The sequence below is a fragment of the Cebus imitator genome, unplaced genomic scaffold (genome assembly GCF_001604975.1).
Source record: "Cebus imitator isolate Cc_AM_T3 unplaced genomic scaffold, Cebus_imitator-1.0 Scaffold35, whole genome shotgun sequence".
Taxonomy (NCBI): Eukaryota; Metazoa; Chordata; class Mammalia; order Primates; family Cebidae; genus Cebus; species Cebus imitator.
Window position 1 is genome coordinate 3,912,350 of NW_016107350.1, and position 14,703 is coordinate 3,927,052.

Here is a 14,703-nt window from a genome sequence, read left to right on the forward strand (position 1 = left end):
AAAAAAAAGTCAGATTACAACATTACTGAAACCTTTTTTAAAAAGGAAAAAAGGAAATAGGACAATAATAACCAAAAAAAGGTGGAAGAAAAGATTTTACACGAATTGTCTTTGTAAGTAGAGCCCTAACCATGTCATTATGTTGACTTTATATTAAACCTCATTTAATCTTTGGCTCTTTTAAGTTATTCATGAAATGCTATTGTAAAATATAACATTATGAGAGCTTGAATATCAAGAGCATTTAATCAGTGAAGATATACTTGGTATTAATATCCCTGAAAGAAGGAAATTTTTTCTATTTTGGTTAGTCATGTTTGTAATTTTCATCTCAATTTACATCCTTAAAAAAAATCCCCAGTATGGTAGCCAGCATTTTCCTTATTAAGGATATAGGCTTTCTTTTCAGAAGAATGTTCACACCCTTTTCATTTATAATTTATAACAGTAAACATTTCATCAAAATTTTCTCTAGACAAAAAAATTCTCAAAAAGGCACATTTTCACTTTAAATTAATGATTGATTTGTCTTTACAATAGAATTCAAAAGATGCCTGTTGATTTTTTAGTGAACTACAGCCATAAACTGCATTATAAATTTTAAAGGAGTTTATAGTTATTTCACAGTTTAAAAGATTTTCCCGTTTAGTAGGCAATTAAATAAAAAATTATTTATTTAAATGAAATGAATATCAGTACATAATTTATACACATTTATATTAAAACATTATCGCACACCATTCTGATAAATTTTTAAAATTATTTTTTTAAATCACATAATGAATTTTGCTTGATCACATAATTTAATCCTCTTCCCTTTGTCGTCACGAAAATGCTGAATACTAATATATCTATTTTTTGTTCAGTTGATATTAGAAACAAATATAAATACTTTGCTGTACTTTTCCAATAATACTTTAGTTGTTTTTCTTTGTGTTTATTTCTGTGTGTCTTTCTTAATCCAATAGGTATCCCCTCTGTTTTTACATAAATTAAGCACATTGGATAACCTTATGCATGGCAATATGTAATAGACTCTGTAATTCTGTAGTCATTAATATTTATTTAGTGCATCCAGTAAGTGATTGGTGTTTGTAAACTCATTTACTCCTCAAAATTACTATGTGATGTAGGTGTGATTATTTTCTAGAAGAACTGTGGATAAAATTGGGATGGTGTTATTTTTAAATATCAACGGAAACATAAAAACATATATTAAGTTCAACATTTGTTTGCACTTCCATTTTTAAGTACATACAAAGCAGTGAAACTCCTCAAATGTGACCTGAGAAATCAGCACAAAGCCTCTACCTGCAGAAGGTCACCCAGGATTGACTTATTTTTCCATTTGGTTTGAACTGGTAAAAATTCTACTTTCTAGATAAAGTTGTTGAAAGATGTATACTCTGTTTCCTAGAGAAGTAGATCTGGAAATGGGCATCAGGGACTTCTCTGTTTATGAGAAAAGAGGCCCTCAACTACTTCTGCTGCTGCAGCTTGTTTGGGTGCAGAGGTCCATGGCAAGGAGAGTTTATGCCTGTGTCTCCGATGAATATTTTTCTCTTGTCACATAGCCATGGTCGATTTATAAAGACTTATTATTCTCTGGGGGACAAAATCAAGCTGACAGTTTATGAGAAAGAGTATGATTATACACTTTCAAGTATCTTGTACATTTGTTGATGAGCAGCATTATTCATGTTACTTAACGTCAGGCATCTCTTCTGCTTACTCAACAGTGTCAGCTGTTTGAAACATGGCGCATTGGACAAATAACCCGGATCCAGTCTGCAGTAAATCTATCACCTCAGTATTTTAAGTCTCACCAAAATCTTCAATTTCTTTGAAAAATCACCTTATATGAGACTTCAAAAAAATTCAATGATTACATCCTTCACATTTAATATACATAAATTAGTGGAACACTAGTATGTGTTTATAAACAAATAATGATTATATTTTTAGAAGATTGCAAAGTGAAACAATTATCTATTGGAAAAATGTGGATAGATATTTTAGCAGTATAGTCTTCTTTTAGGTTTTTGCAAATTTTCTCATAAATTTTCTTGTTTCTAAATATTCTGCAATCTTCCACTTTAATTAAAATTCTTTATAACTTTTTCTACTGCTAATTAATTACTATCTATTATTGACAAGTCAGAGTGGCAAAATCCGTTTTAAACTACTAGAATTGTCCTTTTCCTAAAAGTATAACTTTCATTCATCTATTACAGAACACCAATTTCTTCTTACCTAATCTGTGGTCTTTCCAACTATAGTTAAGTAACCATATCAAGGAAAGTGTCTTTACCAGATTTATTTATACATTTTATCTTTTTGCCTGTTCTATTGAACCACTTCTTTCCCCCAAGGTTAGTTAACATTTCTTAGCAAAAGATAGATTCATATATAGTAATTATATTGAACTAAGAAAGAAAAGTAATGAAGGGCCAATTTTATAGAATATACCTCCAGAAATATTCATGGAGTATTGGGAAGCTGAGATCTGCTGAGGGTAGGGAAGGAACAGCATCTTTACTCTTGGTCCATTTGCATGAACTTGTTTATTGGATTAATAAAGTATTAGGTTACATGGTTGGGAAGGCGTTAATTGTGAAGGAATGAGCTGTGGTTGATATGGCTCCTATGGATGACAAGATGGGAGAAACCCAGAAAGGAGGATGTCGAGGTTGAGCTGAGCATGAGGAAAAACCCGCGTGGCCAGGAGTTGCAGTAGCTGATTAATCTATCATGTGATGTTGCCTTGATTTAAAAATCAAGGAAAACGAGATTTTCCAAACCCCAGGTATTTTCATGTTATGCATAAAAATATGAGATGCCAATTTAAAACCAATTCATTATATAATTTGGCTATAGAATTTCATTTAATATTTAGAATAACCCAGTTCAACAGGTATCATCTCTGTTTTGTGGATAAGGAAACTAAACCTCGATTGATCGTCAGTTTTTCTGGAAGTTATTCCTTGCTCTAAATCATCATGAATATGAGATGTATATAGTTTTACACATCCGGAAATGCATCATGGTGGAGGTGATCTGGTAATCAAATCCATTGGTTTCTTCTTAATTATTAATACATTATCATCTTGCTTGCATTTTTTCCTTCCTGCATTTTTCCCTCAAGTAAAATAGTAGAAATCCTATTTCAAATACCTTCAAAGTATGTTCGAAATGTTTATGAATTTTTTCCTGCCTAGAGGTTTATACCTTTGATTAAATTCTCAATAGATCTGCTACTTAAAAGGGTTTTGAATAAATAAAAACAACAACAAAGGGATAGACACAAATCATACCGAAATATGGATCATTTGGAAAACACAGCTGTGTTTGCAACTGGTTTACTAATTACAGTAGGCAATCTTTGATATACAAAAATAATGAATAGTCCCCAGAATAAAGTTTTGTGCAACTGAGAGAGGAGTTTTATAAGGCAGTTTTATAAGAGAGTAGCATGGCCTCTCTACACGTTTTCTGACTTAATTGCTGTGTATTTAATTTGATACGTTATATAATTAACTCAAGGACAAACTGTGTAGTAAGTACTTGTTTGAGCCTATTACTTTTGTATTTAGCAACACCTTATGAATCTATAGATAATATTTTCCATAATTTTATTCACTACTGCTTGCTTCTCTTTCCATAAATTGTGATAGTCTTTCTTCAGCTAACCATCAATCAATGTGGTCCTCCATTAAAACAAGGATAATCCTAATCACAGCATCTCAGCATCACAGTGCCCTTTACATCTTAAGGGCTTGCGAAGCAAAAATCATGTTAACATTAGCTCTTGCTACATTAGCTATATATTACTCCCTTCTGAAAATCTGTACCACAGCACGGTTAAGATTAAAAGCTACTTAGAACCTAATTTCCAAGGAGTGATACCAAATAGTGAGGATTTCTGTGCTGCAATAGTCCTCTAAAAGTTTCTATTGTGCATTACATGTGTGTTTTTATGTGTGGTCTGGGTATATTTTCATAGGGGCTACTGACTATTTCAAATCATATCCTGCAACTTTATGAGCATTTTTGAGTAATTATAATGTCAAGCACTGTGCCAGGGACTGCAATTTAGGTTAGTGATCTCTTTGATTGTTCTTAAAATCTGATAAGGAAGGTATTACTTTCCCAATTTCTTCAGAGAAGAACTTATTAAACAACTCAATCTAGATCAAGAGGGCATTCACACTCAGGCTTTCTGGCTATCATTTTAGAACCTTCTCTTGTGTCACCACTGGCCTGTTTGATAGCTATTTTCTTTTTGCCTTCCCCTTTCACTGTAATTTCTGTTGTACCTCAAAAAAATAATTTGTTTTTCATAATATTTGTTCTTGGATTCGAATTCTGGCATATTTATGGGGACATAAAAATGATTCAGAGCCTCTTTGGATACAGCTTCACTTGCTACAAACTAGAATGTGCTATAATATAATGCCGTCTTTTTCAACATTATTTCAGAAACGGTGTATCCAGATTGTTTTGTGTGAAGGTAAAATAAAGTTTGGGTCTGATTCCAGTGAGAAAGTGGGTTTTATTTATTAAGCCTGCTCTGCAAGGAAAAGAAAAGCCATTTTATAGAACCGAGGACATCGCTACTAAAAAACGGCTGTTAACTTCTGATTTAATGCAACTCTTAGGTGCCAATAAATCACCAAGAGAGATACCAAGTCAAATATAAGATTTTTAAGTTTTGCAGTTTCTTTTCAACTATTGTTTATGCAGTTAAACTCAGACATTAAATCTATCATTTATAGGCTGAAACAAGAAAAGAGAAACAAGATATGTTTGTTTTTTTCTCTCTCTTTCCGGGATTTAGGAGACTGTTTCACCCAGGATCTTTTGTTATCTTACTGGCCTGTGATTTTTCAAGTTGAATGCAGAGGAAAAGACATTACAAGCGACAAAATGTATTTGATAATAAAATAAAACATTACGTAAAATCATGTACAATTCAAATTTTGAAAATCATAAAGTGTCAAGTATAAATGTAATATTTTCATCTATTTATTGTAAATAAATTTTGTTACTTTTATTTCTACCAGTCCAAAACATGAAATTGTCAGCTTTTTAGGCTTACATTTTCCTTAAATTTTTAAAAACCAATAAGAAATTAATATTTTCTTTGAGAAATTTGGAAGTAGATAATTTGTTCAAGTATATTTGGTTGATCGTTTCCATTGTTGCAATGATGAGGTTAGTTCTATATGGGCACATGGGCCAGGGACATTGGAGTACAATACATTGCCCGACAATGGTGACAATGACTTATCATCATTACAAGATGATAAATCTAATAATCTCCCTGAAGAACTCATTACCATGTCAGAAATAGTTTTTCAAACAGAAAAAAATGTGGCTCATGCTTGTGTGTCATTGCTTTCTTTGACGGTCTTATTCGGAAAACTTGTTTATTACATTAGGTTAGATCATGCAAAATGAAATGTCAAACATAAGATTCAGCCACCGCCAACAGAGGTTGTTGTAAGATAACTCGTATATGTAAATTTATAGTAGGTGATATTTATTTGCCTTGCTCAATCATGTGTTAAAATCACAATACTTGACATATATATCTTCTAAGGAAAATATATCAATACTATGCATGGCTCAATATTTCAATCAGTCTTCATACATTTTTAACTGAAGAATGTCAAAAATTTTCAACTGAAATTCTAAAGGTCTGGGCATATTGACCTGTATGTTTTTGACTCTTAGGAGCTGTATGACCTTGTGTAAATAGTATACTTTTTCTGGGCCTCAGATTCATTCATTATTTGATAATTAGTGGTGGGACTGAAGTGGAGGTTCCCAAGTGCCAATCCTTGAGCTAGTGCCTTTCCATTATAAGGTTTCACTGGTCTGGGTTGCCATGATAAACATAATTGCAGAGTTTATTACAATAGTATATTCTTTTCATTTATGAGTTATGCTTTATGTAGATATTTAAAAACATTAAATTGTATACTCATGAAAGTTTAAAAGACCATAATTATAAAATTGGGTTTTTGGATAGCTAGGACCCTTTTTGGAACAATGTAATTATAAACATACATTTTGGATTCAGAGATATTTCTATCTACACAGTGGGTTAGATGATAACAGACAATTGCTGGTGGTTTTCTTAAATGTAATAATGTTGTCATACTGTCATCAAGTGAAAAAAAAATCTTTGTTTTCTAATTATTCATGCTAACTTATTTAGGTATAAATTTTTTGATATATAGAATTTGTTATAAAATAGTTTGTCAAAATATGTAAATAAAATATATTTGCCAAAAGTTCATATATGTTAAATCTGGATTAATGTAATTGTAATTATAATAGTCCAGTAATAATCCTTTATGTAGGTGTTTTGCTGCTAATTGATTGCCCAAATTTGGGCTAGTTAGATAACATTACAAAGTTCTAACACAGGAAATGTGAACAAAAGTGAGATGTCCTTTTCCAGGCACAGCCCATGGACAACTGCTATGCCTGCTTCTCCAAGCAGCTTCAACTTCTAGCTATGTAACTGGAAGAAAGATTACACCCAGGAAGACCTTAGAATTCATTTATTAAATAGAACAAAACTTTCCATGCACTGAGTCCCTGAGCCACTGCATAGAAGAGGACTAACCACACATCTACTTACTTGCCCAATACTTTCATATGAGCAACAAAAGAACATCAATTGTATTTGAACCAATGTAAGATTTAGAATTAATCTACAAAACTGACTTTATTATAAGTAATACAGTCATAATTGTTTAATTGTTTGTTTTCTTGCTTGATTTCAATGAAGAATTTTTTATAAATGGCAAAGTAGAATGGCTTGAGTATGAAAGAGAAGAGAAAGATTAGGTCAGAAACAAAGCATGGGATTTTTAAATATTGCTATGGGATCGTGTTTTGCTGTCTACTCTGCTTCAGTGAATTTTTTAATTAAATAATGGTGTTAAAGAAATACAACTGGTTTATCCATGTCCCCATCATTCTCAGCAAACTGACAGAGGAGCAGAAGATCAAACACCGCATGTTCTCACTCATAGGCGGGTGTTGAACGATGAGAGCACATGGACAAAGGGAGGGGAGCACTACACACTGGGGTCAGTTGGGGGGAAATAGGGGAGGGACGGTGGAGGGTGGGGAGCTGGGGGGGGATAGCAGGGGGAGAAATGCCAGATGTAGGTGATGGGGAGGAAGGCAGCAAATCACACTGCCATGTGTGTTCCTATGCAACAATTTTGCATGTTCTTCACATGTACCCCAAAACCTAAAATACAATAAAATAAATAAATGGGGAAAAAAAATACAACTGTAAGAAAAATACTTTTCATAATATCTTTATTTGTAAAAATAGCCTACTGGTAATTCTTGGATAGCTGTTATATATATACATTTACATATATATATATATATATATAATATTTTCTCAAAGAAACCCATAATGAAGAATCAGCCTTAAAAGTGGGGGATGAAATTCTGTCATTTGGGACAACATGGATGAACCTGAGAGGCAGTATAAATGAAATAAGCCAGGGACAGAAAGACAAACATCATATGATCTCACTGATATGTGGAATCTCTAATAGTTGAACTCGTAGAAGTATAGTGTACAGTATAGGTGTCAGGAATGGATGGGGAAAAGGAAGATGTTGTACTAAATAATAATGCATTGTATATTTCAAAACCGCTGAAAGAGTAGATTTTAAATCTATTTTTCAGAGCCAAACGATAATCATGTTAGGTGATAAATTTGTTTATTAGTCTAATTTAACCATTCCAAATTGTAAACATATAACAAAATATCACATTGTACCTCATATATACAATTATTATGAAATTCAGAAAAGAATAAAATTAACCTTTCATCTCTGTTGTAAAATTATATTTTACATCTCTTCATAATTGAAAACTCACCCAACCAAAATTTTACAGAAGAAAATTATTGTTTTTAATTTTGTCTTTACTTATTGTGTGTATACTTGACAAGCGTTGTAGCTTATATTGTCTCAAATTTTTATGCCTATTTTTTCAGCAATCAGATTTAGCTAACAAATATTGAGAGTTTAAACAGTGCCTCTAATTAAGCAAGATTTAATCTTAAAAAAGAAATATATATATATATATATATATATATATATATATATGTATATATTTACCTCTGAAGAGGTAGAAATAATTATTTTTGTGGAGGGAGGACCTCATGTCTGCCATCAAAGCTCCTCTGCAACATCATCCTTAAGTCAATAAAGCTCTTTCAGCCATTAGCCCAAGCATGTGCACATACGCACACTCACACCACGATTAGGCACTCCACCAAGCCTCTCGTCTGCTTTTAGGACTGGTGTAATATGAAGAATATATGCTTGAAGCTGGGTTTGGATGTCAGAGAGATCTGAGACCTGGGTTCAAATCCCTGTTCTGGTAATTATTTGCTACCAAAATTAAGAAACATATGCCTAAATGTTCTCACCTATTAGAAAAAAGCTGTGTTGAGACTTTAAAAAGAAGTTTATAATGCAATTCTTAACACATATGAGTGATTCAATAAAGATAACACTTTTAAATATTTTTGTTACTATCCATTATTCAGAGGAAGACTGTAAATGTATTGTGTTGTTTCCTCATATTTTCAAAATAAGGATAAATGCTTTGAAACTGTTCTAATTTGATTGGTAACTTATTTATATAAAAGAAAAAAAGAAAAATATAATAATTAACATTTTCAGTATTTGATGAAATATATGTCTCCCAGTATCTCTACTCTTTCAGCTTTATTCATGTTTTTTCTATATCATCAAACTTTTTCCGAATACATTTCTCTTCTTAAGATGGTTTCTGTTCTTAAAGTGCAATGGTTCTTTTTATTCCCTCAAACAAGCAGGATAAAATAAAATGTAGAACTTGAGAATAAAACATTAGCTTACTGAGCATTTAATAGATTACACATCCTCAGTGCTCTCTGGCAGAGTTTCTAGCTATGTAAGACAGCATGGCTTTAATGAAGCTTTATAGATATTAAAACAGACTCAAGAAGAAAAGAGTATAATTAAGAACTACTGTGAATATTTTTCTTTAGAATAAATATATTTCAAAATGTTTCTGACGTATACATTCAAATATTATTACATCCTTGAAACTCTTGAGGCAATTCATTTACAACAGAACTGAAAGAAGGAAGTAATCAAATTTTGCTAAGCTATTTATAGAATTACGGATCTTTCAAGCCTGGTGTTTAATACTTTTAAATACACAACTGTGATATATTATTCAAAGTACTACAGAAAATAAATTTATGCACACATTTTTCAGCCTATAACGAACTATCATATGTTTTACCTCACTGGATACTTATAGTATGAATCAAAAATCATATTTTGAGTTTTGATCTATCAGTTTTCTAATTGCCAACTCATCTTTTTAGTTCTGCTAAAATTTAGTTTGTTAAATCTAACGGATTAAATCTACACTTGGATACCCTGTATTGTCTTGTTTTCCTTTGCATTAGTAATAATTTTATTCTTAACTATTTGTCCTTTTTTGTGCTAAAATACATGTATCATCTTCTAGTATCTATTTTCCTGTTTTGCCACTTTAATTTACGATAATTCACATAGTAAATTTTCCTTTTCAAAAGTCCATATTCTCTGTTTATTATTTTTTTTCAACATTTCTTTACCTTGTAACATATGTGAGTCATTGTAGCCAGATAATAATTTCTTAAGGCCCAAATCCAGGAGAATCTTAGTTAAACAAAAGGCAAGCAACAGTGGTGCAAGTCAATACAAGATAAAGATACATTTTGAAAGACTGTCAAACATCTTCATATTCTCACTTAACTATAAATATTTTAACATTATTGAAGGATTATTGACATGCATAAACTAATTATATTTAGGGTGCAAAAAGTGATGCAATTTGAAATAAATATATACCATGAAGTCATCAGCACAAAGTAGTATATGTTTTCACTATCCAGAAAGGTTTCTTTCTTCTATTTTGCAATTTCTTCTTTCATAAGGGTTTCTGCCTTCTCATCTTCTTATCCTGTGTCTGATATTATAGATAATTTTGCATTTACTGGAATTTATCTATCTATCTATCGATCTATCTGTCTGAGACTGAGTCTTACTCTGTCGCCCGGGCTGGAACACAGTGGCACAAGCTTGGCTCACTGCAACTGTCGCCTCCCAACTTCAAGCAATTTTCCTGCTTCTGCTGCAGAGTAGCTGGGACTACACATGCACGCCAACACGCCTGGCTAATTGTTTGTATTTTAGTAGAGACGGGGTTTCACCATGTTGCCCATGTTGGTCTTGAACTCCTGAGCTCAGGAATCCACCCTCTTTGGCCTCCCAAAATACTGGCATTATAGGTGTGAGCCACTGCACCCAGCCTACTGGAAATTTTTATAAATAGAATTATTCAGTACACATTGTTTTTTTCCCTAAGCATCATTCACATAGTAAAATTTCCTTTTCAGAAGTCCATATTCTCTGTTTATTATTTTTTTCAACAATTCTTTACCTTGTAACATGTGTGAGTCATTGTAGCCAGGTAATTTCTTAAGGACCAGATCCAGGAGCTTCTTATCATATAGTAATAGCTCATTCTTTTTATTGCCAAATTATATTTCATTTATTTCATGTGGAAAACCGAGTGTACCACAGTTTAATCAGAGCATAGTTTTCTTAGTGTGTATCTATCAAAAAGTATTTGGGTTGCTTACAGATTTTTTTCTCAAGAGAAATAAAACAGCTCTAAGCGTTAATAGCCTTTATATGGAAACATTCATAGCCTTTATATGTTTAATCACAGGATAGAATTTTTTTTTAGCATCCAGCTATCACGAGACATTTGGATTGTCTACAGTATTTGCCTATGATGAATAGAGCAACTCAACATTCATAGCCTTTATATGGTCACATACTTTGTTTTCTCTTGTGTAAATGCCGGAGTAGAATAGCTACATCATATTGTCAATGTACGTCTAACTGCTTTGTGAAGTGATGATACGATTTAACATCTCGACCAGTGGAGTATGAGAGTTCAAGTTCCTTTACTACTTTGTCAACATGTGGTATGATAGATCTTTTTGGATTTAGCCCTTTTAACAGTTGTAAAGAAGTATCTCATTGCAGTTTTCTATTTCCTAAACAACTTATCCCATGTGCATATTTGCCTACATGTGGCTGTTCAAATCATTCCCCAATTATTAGCTTATTTCTTTATGAAGTCTGAGATTTTTATTTAAATCATGAGTACATGTTCTTTGTGAGAAAAATGGTTTGTAAATAATTTATCTCAGTTTATCACTTGCCGTTTGATTTTTTATCATGTATCTCAGATAGATACATGTGGAAATTATATTATTTTGAAGTTGAACCTTACATATCTTTGCTTCACCCAAGATCACAACCATTTTATCTTGTGTTTTACTGTGGGAGGGTTGATGTAGGTTTTCCATTTATGTTTATGACCCTCTTAGAGTTAATTTTTGTAAAGTTCAAAATATAGATCAATTTCTTTCCTATTATTGTTTATTACAATGATTACCATTTTACCAGTTTGGCATGTTTGTCAAAAATCAATTGCCCATATATAATTGGCTGGCTATGATATTCTATTGATCCATTTGTTTATCTTTATGCCAATACCACAGTGTCTTATTTAATGTAGGTTAATAATATATCTTCAAATCAAATAGTGTATGTAGGAAAAGTACTTGAATTTCAATTGGAATTGTGTTGCATCTGTAGATGAACTTGTGGAAAATTGATGTCTTAAAAGTGTTACATCCTGACACATGAGCAGGATATTGCTCTCATTTTATGTAGTTGCTATTTAATGGTGCTCATCATTGTTTTATAGTTTTCGTAGTGCAGATATTTTATATATTTTTTCAGATTTATCCTTAAATGCTTTGTATTTTTTATTTTGTTATAAATGGCAAGACATTGTTTTCCGAATCTTTGTTGACATCATGATGATAAATTTATTTTCTTTATGTTTAATTTTATTTTATAATTTTATATCTTGCAAATTTATGTGTTATTAACCATACTGTATTTTATAGTTTAAATCAATTTTTCTACATGGATAGTCGTTTCACAAATTAGAAAGGAAGAAATAAAAGCTATTTTTTTCACATTTCACTTGTGAAACAATAGCTATTTATTTCTTCCTTTCTAATTTGCTTGCCCTTTATTCTTTTTCTTTCTTTATTTAATGGGCAAGAAACCCCTGTACACTACTGAATGAATTAATGAGAGCAAATATACTTCTCGCTTTCCTCTTCTTAGGGTGAAAGAAAAACATTGTGTCTTTCACCATGAACTCTAATTTTTCTTTCGGTATTTTGTACATACCCTTTGTCAGTTTGATGTGGCTCTCTTCTATTTCTAATTTCCCAAGAACTGTCATTAGGAATATATAATGGGTTTTGTTAAAGCCCCTTTTTAAAAAACTATATTGAGATTTAGTAGTTTGTTTTATGTAGAGTATCATTTTGATTGATTTTTCTTCTGTGAGAAATCTAACTTGCATTCCTGAAATAAGCTCCCTTGGTTTTGATGCATTGTCTTTTCTTTCCTTTCTTTTTGTTTATATATAGGATTTGATTTGCTCATGTTGTCTAGGATTGTTGTATTTAATTTGTAGTATCTGTGTCTGGTTTATGTGTCAAGGTAATCTCTGTAAATTGAGAGATAATCACTTGCAAATTCATGGAAGAGTTTGTGTAGAATTTGTTTGATTTCTTTTTACGGTATTTGGAAGAATTAACTAGTGAAGCCATCTGGGTCTGAATTTCCTTTGTTGCACTTTTTACATGCAAATAAAATTTGTTTGATAGATATTGGGCCATTAAATTTCTTGATACCTTCTTCTAGGATATTTGGTAGTTTTGTCTTTCATAGAATTTGTTAATTTAATCCAAATCGTTAAATTAACTGGCATACAATTATTTATAGTATATCTTTTTGTTGTCCTTTCAATAACTTCTGTGATGTCACTATCTCATTCTTGATATTTGTGATTTGCAGCTTGTCTCTTTTTCCCCATATCAGTATAATAGTATATAAAGAAAATCCTGATTGCTTTAACCTTTGAAACATAATATTTCTGGATATAGAATTCTTGATTTATTTTCTCTTTCTTTACTTTAAAGAGAAATTAGCTCTCTTTCTTCTTATTGTTTCTCTGTAACTAGCATGTCTATTTTATTCAACTGCTTTTATTTATTTTTATTGTAAATAACAATTTTATTTATATATTTATTTATTTTCAAGTTTTATTTTAAAATTAGGGAGCACATGTGTGGGTTTGTTTCAAAGGTACATTGTATGATGCTAAGGTTCGGAGTTCAAATGAATCTGTCACCTAGGTAGTAAGCATAGTGCTCAACAGGTAGTTTTTCAACTCTTATTCTCCTCTCTTCAGTGTCTACTGCTCCAATTATTGTGACCATGTATACCCAATGCTTAGCTTTCACTTTTAAGTGAGAACATGGAGTTTTTGGTTTTCTGTTTCTCTGTTAATTCACTTAGGATAATGGTTTCCATATGCATCCACGTTGCTGTGGAGGATATCATTTTGTTCTTTTTTATGTCTATGTAGTGTTCCCTTATGTATATGTACCATATTTTCTTTATTCAGTCCACCATTGATTTGGTATCACAAACAGTGCTGTGATGCACATATACAGGTATGTGTGTCATTTTGGTAGAGCAATTTAATTTTCTTTTGGTATATATCCAATAGTAGCATTGCTGGGTTGAATGGTAGTTCAAGTCTCAGTTATTTAAGAAATCTCTAACCTGCTCCCCACTGTGGCTGAATTAATTTAGGTCCCCACCAAGAGTGTGTAAACATACTCTTTTCTCTACAGCCTTTCCAACATCTGTTCCTTTTTCACTGTTTAATCAAAGCCATTCTGACTGGTGTGAGATGACAGATCGTTGCTGTTTTGATTTGCATTTTCATGATTTTTAGTGATGATGAACATTTTTTCATGTTTGTTGGCTGTTTGTATGTCTTCTTTTTTTTTTAATTTCTAATCTTTTTTTTCCCCATTTATTTATTTTATTGCATTTTAGGTTTTGGGGTACATGTGAAGAACCTGCAAAATTGTTGCATAGGTACACACGTGGCAGTGTAATTTGCTGCCTTCCTCCTCATCACCTACATCTGGCATTTCTCCCCTTGCTATCTCTCCCCAGCTCCCCATCTCACACCGTCCCTCCCACATTTCCCCCCAACTGACTCCAGTGTGTAGTGCTCCCCTCCCTTTGTCCATGTGTTCTCATTGTTCAACACCCGCCTATGAGTGAGAACATGCGGTGTTTGGTCTTCTGCTCTTCTGTCAGTTTGCTGTGAATGATGGTTTCCAGGTTCATCCATGTCCCTACAAAGGACCCAAACTCACTGTTTTTGATGGCTGCATAATATTCCATAGTGTATATGTGCCACCTTTTCCCTATCCAGTCTATCGTCGATGGGCATTTGGGTTGGTTCCAGGTCTTTGCTACTGTAAACAGTGCTGCAATGAACATTTGTGTGCACGTGTCCTTATAGTAGAACTATCTGTAATCCTTTGGATATATACCCAGTAATGGGATTGCTGGGTCAAATGGAATTTCTATTTCTAGGTCCTTGAGGAATCGCCACACTGTCTTCCACAATGGTTGAACTAATTTACAC

At 32.3% G+C, this 14,703-nt stretch overlaps 1 protein-coding gene across 1 annotated transcript in view; it reads left to right on the forward strand.

Annotated features, from left to right (window-relative positions):
• The window catches only part of CDH18 (cadherin 18), a 1,130,917-nt gene that overhangs the window by 324,792 nt on the left and 791,422 nt on the right, over positions 1–14,703 (forward strand). The gene's annotated exons all lie outside the window — the stretch shown is intronic.